At 41.4% G+C, this 10,333-nt stretch overlaps 1 long non-coding RNA gene across 1 annotated transcript; it reads left to right on the forward strand.

The window, feature by feature from the left end:
• Window positions 1-2,171: 2,171 nt before the first annotated feature.
• Window positions 2,172-8,562, forward strand: LOC149919992 (uncharacterized). Its single transcript, XR_016460673.1, has 4 exons — window positions 2,172-2,571; window positions 6,143-6,184; window positions 7,125-7,229; window positions 8,113-8,562. It is a non-coding gene; the product is annotated as an uncharacterized LOC149919992 (long non-coding RNA).
• Window positions 8,563-10,333: the final 1,771 nt, after the last annotated feature.

Genomic DNA, 10,333 nt, shown 5'->3' on the forward strand with positions numbered 1-10,333 from the left:
CTTCATTTGTTACTGCAACCAATGCAGATTATGCTGCTGGTTGATGGAGTTGCCTTCTCTGTGTGAATCAAAGCACCCACTCATTTCCACTTCTGGGAGGAAATTAATATCCTATTCATGTAACTGTATATTGCTTTTAATTGGTTTAATATTAAACTCTCAACTGCCTGAATGAAATGTTGTGGGAAGTTTGTTTCTAGAAGGCAGTTTGTCTCTGGACAATTACAGAGCATTTATTTCTGTGTTACTGAATCATAGGAGGGAATATCTCATGTAGAAAACAATATTTTCAGGGAAATTAATGACTCTTTCAGAAAACAATAAGCATTTTTTCTTAAATAATATGGCTGACAAAAAATGCTACCATCAATTTGGGTGGTAACTCACGTGCCCAGTAAGGGTGGGAAAATACTTATGAATTGTACATCAGGAGCAACCAGGGAGAACTGGCAGCGTGAAGCATGCAAAACATCTTTGTTTGACTTTATCAAAGTCAGACCCATTATTACAGACATTCTTAGAGGCAGAAAGCCCTGCAGGTGGGGGCCTTTCCCCTTTGTCACCAGCTCTGAGATGCCAGCTAACTCTTTTCCCATGAACATCAGAATGGAGGGCCAAATTAAAATGGCTCTGCCAGCTGCTTGGAGCTGCAGTGGGAGGGTGGCCTTTGCTGCTAATTTCAGAGTGGCGCTCTAATGACAGCACTTATGTGGAAATGCTACATCTGTGTGCTTGAAGAGGTCTGCAAGTGCCAGTCTGGATGGTGTTACAGTACTGCAAGTGATGATAAAAAATTCAGTGCATATCCGGATATTTCCTCTCAGAATACAGTGCTGCTGAACAAAGTTTAAAGCTGTGCTCAGAAGATCTGTACGTATTAAAGATCCCACAGCTTGTTTTTGTAAAACCTGGAATATCCTGTAATCCTTGGCACATTTCCATGTACATAGGTATGTCTCAGGAAACTAAATCCCCCCACTGTGTTTTTAATTCTGACAAAGAAGAAAGGCATAAATTCTGTGTATTTAGAAGAGAACCAAACCTAATCTGGTAAGAGTACTGGGACTTGCAGGTCTATGTATCCCACCTCAGTACTCCTACAGTGATCCCAGTAATGTGTTTCTGGATAAGTCGTGTCTTCAGAAAAACATCCAGTCTTGATTTACAGACCTCTAGAAATGGAGAATCTGTCACACCTGCCAGATTTCCTCACTGGCCAGTATCTTCCCTTTTAAAACCATGTGCCTAATTCCTGATCAGCCTCAGCCACCTAATAATCATTTCTTGTCATGTTTTCACTGGTAGAGAGAAGACTCATAGAATCATAGTACCATTAAAGTTGAAAAAGGCCACTGAGATCATCTTGTCCAACCATCCACCCATCACTACCATGCCTGCTAACCATGTCTCTCAGTGCCACATCTCTCCCACCTGGCAAAGCTTCCTCATGAAGCTCCTTAGATACTGTAATCAAGTGACATCTTAATCTTCTTTCTGATGAATTTTTAAAATGCCTTGTGGTGTGCTTATCTCCAGCCCTTGAATCATTTTTGCAATTCTTTTCTGAGCCTCCTGCATTTTTAAAATTTATTTTAAAGGTTTTGCAGACTTGGTGTGATACATAGTGGGGGGAGAGTCATATGTAAGCACATATTATGCAAGTGATATATTTTGATGTGATTTCATCTTAACTACTGTATGAAATAAGATGGAGGGACAGCCTTTCACACATTAGATCATGTTTAAAATTAAGATCTCTATCCATGCATCTGAAACAACTGTTTTAGATGTTATACGTCTTGAAAAGGTGCACAGTAATGTAGATAATGAGTGTTGTGCTTTCGTGTCCAGCCCCCAAATTTTGAGAAGTTCCTATGGTCTGATCTGAAATTTATATTTCTTTTTGGCAGCATGTATTAGAAACAACTCTTTCAAGTTGACCATGAAATTTTCTGAAGCTAATAGTTTTGTTCAAAAAACGCTAATGCAATTTTACACTTCTTACATTTTTCTCCATTTTCTACTGCAACTAATTGCAGTGCTGGACTGACTAATCTGTAAATGAGAGCGCATATCAGTTGGTAAGATTTTGTACATTAACAAAGGATGTTTGTACAGCTGAATTCATCAGCCTTGTTTGTAAGGCAGATTTGAAGTCACAGCTCCCACAGTGAAGGTGCAGACTGGATACTGGCCTGATATAGGGAGCCCCATCTCCCAGTGCCTCCTCTTGAGTTGACAGAAGGAACTGGTAGATTGAGAAAGTCTGAAGATGGCGAAAGCTGGCCAGGAGGGAGGGAGAGATTTAGGCAAGAAGTCAGAGAACAGGAAAGGAAAGAGTGGGAAGGAAAGGGAAGGGGGAAAAAAGCACAGTTCAACAAAGAGAAAACAAAAAGCAACATCCAGAGTCTGGGAAGCTGCAGCTTAATCTGGGGAAGGTGCTGGGATGCTCTGCTGTGTGAGAGGGTGGCAGAGACTAACCAGGAAAGAAGAGGGGCTTCAGGCCAAGAGAGGAGCTGGTGACATGGGATTTTGGAGGCATTGAGGAGGAGATAGAGACTGGGAACGGAGGTGGGGAGGGCTTCCTGAAGGACCTGGGCAGATGTGGTACCAGAACTGACAGGAAAGGTGATCTGGGATGAGCAGGGAGATGACAGCAAAAACTGAAAGGGAGCTTGAGATTGAATGGGAGTCTGGTGTGACTGGGACTGGTGATGGGGCAGATTGGCCTGCAGGAAGGGAGCTGGAAGGAGTTAGAGCTGGTGGAAAGAACATCTCCACTGCTTCAGTGCAGCAAATGGATGACTACAATAAGCACCCAGCTGTAACCACCTACAAAGCAGATAAGTGCCACTGGCTATGACTGTGACACTTGCATTTGTCAGGCCCAGGCTGTTGTGCCACACCAGCCTGGGCCTGAAAAAGACACTGTTAGAGATAATGCAGTGCAGCTGAAGACACTTGCCTTATACTATGTCGAAACTCAGCAATGGTAGCTGACACACCGACTGATTCAGTTCCTCTCTGGCCAAGCCTGTATGCCTTCAGCAGCATTGGAATCAGTGAAGTCCAGAGTGAGGATAGAGATTGTCCTAGGCCTTGGTATCACTACAGACCACGGTGGACTGTACTGACTCACAGCAGTGAAGGCCTGGCAGTATGTGGAGGGTGCTTCTTGAGCACTTTGAATGGTGACCACCACTGCTACAGCCTTGTGTGTTGTCCTCTCGCTTGTGCTCCCCGTCTCCCATTGATTTGGTAGATCCGCTCCTTGGTTTCTGATTTCCTGGGCAAGGTGTAAGTTGCATAAGAAAAGTCTGCTTCTTTGTACTTTGCCCTGTATGCAAGCTGGCAATGATTCCTGATGGGAGAAGGGTGTAGAGTGGTTTAGAGAATTGCCTTTGAGAAAGAATCCACTAACAGCATTGTTACCCTTCAAACCTCACTCCACAGCCCCTAGCCAGCCGCTGCTGCCTAACCAGGTTTAGATGGCTCTTGCTCAGCTTGTCTTTTTCTCCTAGCATGCGTTTCCAATGCCATCAACCCATGTAGCAGCCAACTGTTGTGATTGGGCACTATTACTGCTATTACATTCTTCTGCTTGGCATGCATGGTGGTTGTGTTTTCTCTTGAGTTAAACTGTACAATTCTTAGTTTGTTTTTTTTTTTCCCCTGTGTGTTTGTAATGGGGCATTAAAATTGTGCTCCATTTCTGCCTGCAGCCAGTTTGTCCAGAGGGAGAGCCAAGGGACACAAACTGTAGTGGAAGGGACAGACAGGGAGAAAGTTAGGACTGGGTTGCTATACTGGCCTCTTCTGGTAGAGCTGGAACATCTGGTTCAAGCTAAAGCAGTTGGAATGTGACTGACTGGGAGAGAGAGGATGACCAACAAGTTGTGGTGGAGAAGAAACTCATTTGAGTTTTGAAAAAGGATTTGTGCTTTCTGGCTTTAATATAACCATCTCAGTCCTCTTGCTTCCTTCAGCTAGAGGGATCTTCTGCTGACATCCATGATTGTATGTGGGTGAGCTGAGAGTCTTGCACACGCAATCTTAAGCTAGAGCAAGAACCTCTTTCCCCCCCATCTGCCCTCTCCCTCTGGACATCCAATTTCTTCTATAATGTGAAAATGCGTATCTGCCTTCCTTCTTACAAGGAATGGGTGGAAGAACGTGCAGGAAAAGGCAGTGAACTATATCATTCTGTTTGTCTGGCTCTAAGCCTTTCCACTGCAGTGATTCTAAATCAAGGAATACATATTTTTTTTTTTTTAATTGTAACCTTTATTCTTTATTTGGCATTTTTAAAAATTCTAGAACTTACTTTCATTGTAAATATATATGTAGAAAACAAGGTGATTAAGCACCACTCGTTAGGGAGGAAGGAAGCTTGTGAGATAGTTCAATTCCCGCTTGAAGAACTAACAGAGGCTAACACCGGTGTCCTACTGTGAATACCAACACTTTATTTTGGACCATATGAGGGTAATCTCAGTTAGTTTGTGTAGAGATAATGCAACCACATCATCAAGGGTTGCCTGAGCTATCCAGATTACTTTAGAAAGTCACTGCAGATAGTGCTGCGTCTTCCTTTGGCCTTGTACTGCTCAGGTAGAGAGCTTTCATCATGCAGGCAGCATTGTAATACTTGTTATTCAAGCTGTGGCCCTTTAGTGTGCATAAATAGAAGACATCCCTGCTGGATGATACTTATAAGGCGCTTTGCCACAGGAATGTACTTTTCATTTTCAGAGATTGAAGTAGGCTGCTGATTTTGTTTGTGTTACCCTGCTGAGTGATGGCAGGAGAGCTGTTGTGTCACCCTCGTTCCCTTCACCCTTGTTCTCCCCTGGAGAAGGCCGCAGATGAGCTTGTTTTGAATGCAGATGCATGTGAAAACATTGCCAAGGAAAACATTTTCGAAGTTATCCAGGAAAATTGTAAGTGAGACAGGGTAACTGAGCTGGCATACCTTAGCTATGCTAAAATGGGTGAGGAAAATCTCAACATCTAGGAAAACTGAAAGATTGGTCTTCAGTTCCAAATGTGTACATTTATTTGTTGCATTTTGGAAGCACAGTCATAAAAGTTACTTTTTCTTAAAATAATTGATGTTTCTCCATAGTACATTGAATATTTTCCCCTCCCACAGAGAATATTGCATGGAGGAGTAGGTGTATCTTTGAGCAATGCTTAGGAAAAAAAGGTCTTTAAAAGAAAATGCAAAGAAAAGGAAAAACGTGTTCTGCTTCTGTCTTCTCACAGTCAGCCAGTAAACCAGTCTTTAAACAGACTTTTGAGACTGGCTGACAAGAGGTCTCTCCTTTAGGTGCAGTGGCTGGACACAGCTTGATCTTAATTGTAGCAGATATATGTTGGAGATATGTACTTTGCTTTCAATGCAGGCAAAAGAGAAGTCTTGAAAACTGCAGGCTGATCTTTGGGAGAGCTCAAATGCAGAAGTTTTAGGGAGCCATAGGAAGCTAGAGACAAGCTTGGGGTCTGGTGTATTTTGTGTAGCTCACATAAGCACTTTGCAACAACTGCAGAGCACCATTCTGGGCTGGTAGAGGGTGGTCTGCCACAAGCACGGCATGTTTATTACCTGCGGTCCCAGCAGCCCACGTGGATGGAAGGGGCTGGGTATGCTAGCTCAATGCTATCTGGGGATTTGTGCATTTTGTCCACTTTATTTTTAATATTGTGACATCAAAAGGACAGGCCAGGGTGGTTTCCCTGGCCACTGAGGCCTATTAATGCCAGATACTTTGAAGTATCTCGTAGACTGGTTATGATCATCGAATCATAGAATGACTTGGGTTGGAAGGGACCTCAAGGACCATCAAGCTCCAAACTGATGGAAGTGATGATTATGTTCAGTCTGTATCCAAAGTCCTCAAGTCTCAGCCAGAGATGGGCATGTATTGGTGAGACAGTTACGGTAGGATTTCTTTCCACCAAAGTGTAAGCCCTCATCTCATATTAACTTCCAGCACTATTTCTTACAAGTCTGTGGCTGCAGCAGTGCTGTGTTCAGTCTAATCAGTTAAGATAGCCAGCACAGATGAATTACATGGTGTATATGGAAGTGTAGGAGGACAGTCTTTGATATACACCAGTTCCTGTCTCCTGACTCCTACAGGTCCAAAATCTGCAAGTGTGATGGATCCTGTCTTACCCCAAGGTAATATGCCTAAATGAATTAGCCATAGCATCTTCCCTTTTTGGGGAAAAGCCTTTCTTAATTCCCACTGTATTTACACAGAGGCTTTCCAGACCATATAAACCATTGGACCACTGGATTTAAGTAGACAGAACCACTTACTCTACTTCTTTCAAGGCTGGTCTGACTGGTGTGCTCTGAGACAAGACATGACTACCTATGACTGACTGAAGTCCTTCGGATGAGGCACGCAGCAGTCTGTCATGACATTTGTTCTCCTGGACATGTGCATGAACAGACAAATCCCAAGAGCATTTCACTACTTGGCCCTCTTGAGCCTGTGGTTTGACCACTGGGAGTGGGAATTTGGTGGGAATTTCATGAGCATTTGACCCCACAATAATAACAGTCCATGAAGAAGCCATTCTTCATAGGTTGTCTTGACAGTGGGACCTATTCAAGACATAAGGGTGGCAGTAATTGTCCTGTAGGCACTCCGGTACCAGTTACTTTGCTCAGCTAAGGCTTTAGCCCTGCATTTGTATTGCCAGCAACTTTAGTAGAGTATAATGAAGTTGGAACTGCCATTTCATTTTATTCAGAGGTTGGGCCAGAGTTATGATTGTAATTTGGACCTAATTCTGAAAAGAATCTCAGATCTTTGTGATAGGGCACATGATTTAATTTAGTTTAATTTAATTTTGACACTGGCAAGATTCTCATTTAAAGTGCACATTTCCAAGTGTATAAATCTATAGGAATGACACTGGCTTAGAACCTTTAGTAGCCAGCCTGTCATAACTAGTGCCTATTAGTTAAATTAATGTAACAACGTGCACTTTCAGTGTTTGAGAAAGAATCTTCTCCTCAAATATAAACCACAAAGACCTACAAATGATTATTTAATTAAACTCATTTTTTCTTTTCAGATACTTTATCTGAAATTTCCTTCTTTCCTCAGGTATAGCATTCTTACAAGAGAGTGTGAATTTAAAACACTGAAATCAAGGAAAGTCCAAATTGTGCTGTAATGAGACCATTAAAACTTATTCAGTGCTCCTCTGCCGTAAGTGAATTTATATTTTTTATATAAAATACAGAGGAAATTGAACTCATACATCTGTGGTGAAAGATGAACACAAAGTCTTCACTAGGAACTGATGTATGTAAGCAGCACATGGGAATTTTGTTCTTGTAACATCTTTCTGAGTTGTCTGGAAACTTTATGAATTATTGTCACATGTCAGAACATCTTAAGTTTCATTTCATTAATTGAAACCTATCCATTTTGCTTCACAGTCGTTTTTGAATGTTTCCAGATAGTCAAGAGGGGCCCAGAAAGTTCAGGAATCTTAGGATGTATCTTGAGATCATGTAAATTATTGCAGGTACCTTCAGTCACTGAAGCACAGTGAATTCTTCTGGTCTCTTCCACTTAAATCCTGATGTACAAGAATAAGAGCAGTGTAATTCCATACTGGAATCTTGTGTCTGGTGTGTTTCTGGAGCTAGCTACAGTAGTCTGATGATTAATAAAAATCTGCTTTTGCCAGAGAATTCAAAGCAGATATACCCACTGTAGATCTTAGTGCTTTGTGCTGTTATTACACAATTAGCAGAAAGTATTTAACATGTTTAATAAAGGTCACCACGGATGTTTTCTATTTCGTCAGGAGTATAAAAAATGGTTATTTACTTGAAAGATTAGAAGATCAGCTTTGGGTAAGAAATTGAAATTTGTAACCAGAAATAAATATGTAGCATGTCCACTGTAGGCTTTACAAATGTGCTAAGTACATTGAGTTAATTGGTAATTAGCTCAGGGTAAAGCCTACAGATAGTCTAAACATATTGATTGCCAACTTTTCCTTTTCCTGGAACAGAATCACTGTGCAATGCTGAGTTGAATTAAAATAGAAGAGCACTACAGAATATCTTTTCTTTTGCAGACTGATGACATTTTTATGGCGTGGCATACTACTGGAGAAGGACAATAGTCTTAAGGAACTGTTTAGAGGCATGCAGCACATTTTGTGTTCTAGAAATCAGAAAGAGCTGTAGGGAGCAAAGGAGACAGGGTCACAGTAAAACTGTGATCTTATTATAAATGGCCATGGCTAGAATTGATCTTCCACATCTGTGAAAGGACTGAATTACAGAAAGAAAAGAAATTGTCCTCAAAGTGTATGTTTGCCAAACATTACAGCTCCAAGCTGGGGCATAGGAAAGAGGAAAAAATGCCTGCTTCAGGAAACCACAAATGCCAACAGATGAGTGTTCTGGGAAACCACAAGCGCCAGAAGATGTGTAAAGGCCTGCTCGATTAAGTTATATGCTATCCTTTGATTTGTTCAAGAAGAGCGCTTATCTGGCACTTTTTTTTGTAAATGAATGTAGAACTCTTTGTGGCATATCTCAATAAAAAAGTAGGTTGATGAGAATTGTAGTTTATTTCCTTCATTTTACATGAAGGTGATTGTATCCTTCACTGCATTCACACAGAATGGTAGACAAGTCTGATAAAATTCAGTCACAAAAGGTGAGCCTTTTCTTACTTAATTTTATATGTGTCCACAAAGCGAAAGTCTACATCTGAGCCAGTTGTCTGGCCTCCTTTATGACTGTGGAGACAATGGAGAGGCTGGAGATGTTTCTGGAGAATGATTCATTTGCTCTATTTCAGACGTCTGTCCAAGGAGGAGATGAATTACGCCCTGGGAGCACCTATTTCTCCTTGACTATAAAGAAAGCTAGACAGCTAGCTCAGATGAAGATGTCTGTGCTATAATTGTCTAAGATCAAGCAAAATGAATCCCATGTGAGGTGACACAAATTAACATTGTGTGCACCCTAGCTGTGGCACACTTCTGAAAGCTTCTCTCTGCATCTCTAGCACATTTGCTTGTACAGCCAGATGGAACTTCCTTTTCTTTAGCAAAAGTGGCATGGTTTCCTCATTTTCCTCTATAGGTTTGAAATGTAAAACCCTGGTGGGCACTTATGACCATAAGAATTTCTGGCTTTGGAGGTACAGCCCACTCCGGAGGTATTCCCAAGACCTCTTCTGACCTGAAGAAAGATGAAGGGGCTTCCCACACCTTTTCAGGTTCTTGTTAAACTTGGGTATTGCACAGTGCTTCTGATTGCTGTAATGAGAAAAGCTATCTGCAGGACCAAACATTCCCATTCTGAGTAGCTGTCACCCTCCCCAAAGAGCATCTCTGGGTGTCTTGATTGAGTACACTTTAAGAAAGTTCTGTGGGCAGCATCAGATAAAACAACAAGCAAAGTAGAACTCAGCTGCCTGACTTTTCAAAACATGCTACTAAGATATCTGAAATATTGTCTCTTGCACAGCCTTGCTCCTCTGAGAGATCCAGGAAGGAGTTCATTTTCATACTCTGTATGTACTTTTGCTGCTTGAGATATTTCTTCCTGCTTCTCATTAATGCTCTTTCCAGTCCCACAGGGAGAGTGCTAGGTAAAGTGACCAAGAAAAGCTTTCTTGATGCTCTTCCCAACTTCATGAAATATTAATGCACATTGTATTTCAGCCTTTTGTTTATTTAATATTTGTCTAGGAAGGGTATGAGCTGTCCATATTGCTTTCCATCAGAATTACCAATGAAGAAAGAGGGAACAATATAACTTACTATCTCCCTTATTAATATTTTTAATACAACAAGAAGACAAACCCAAATAGTACAATCCTGCTATATATCATTCTTTTTATATATCATCTTGCAGTGTTTCATATGGCTTTTCTTTCTGTGGCTACTAGGTTAAAAAATGCTGCAGCATTTTTAAGATAGACTCCTGAAGTTGGGTGCCTACAATAAGAGAGCTAAAATATCTTTCTGGCCACATGGTCCTTTGTCTGTGTTGAAAAGTGAGTGTGAGACTACTCCATAACCTTCTCGCTCCTCAACTTTTGTCCCTGAGTGTACTTTGAGAGACCATAGAGAATTAAAGAACCATAGAATCATCTAGTGGGAAATTACCTACAGGATAACCAAGTGCAACCACCAACCTGACCCACTGTGTCCCATCACAATACTGTATCTATTAGTGTCACATTCACATCTCTTAAATACCTCCAGGAATGGGGACTCCACCTCTTCTTTGGGCAAGCTGTTCCAATGCTTGAGTGATGTGTTGCTCTGGAATTGA

This window comes from Phasianus colchicus, chromosome 1, assembly GCF_987193195.1.
Source record: "Phasianus colchicus chromosome 1, bPhaCol1.hap1.1, whole genome shotgun sequence".
Lineage (NCBI taxonomy): Eukaryota > Metazoa > Chordata > Aves > Galliformes > Phasianidae > Phasianus > Phasianus colchicus.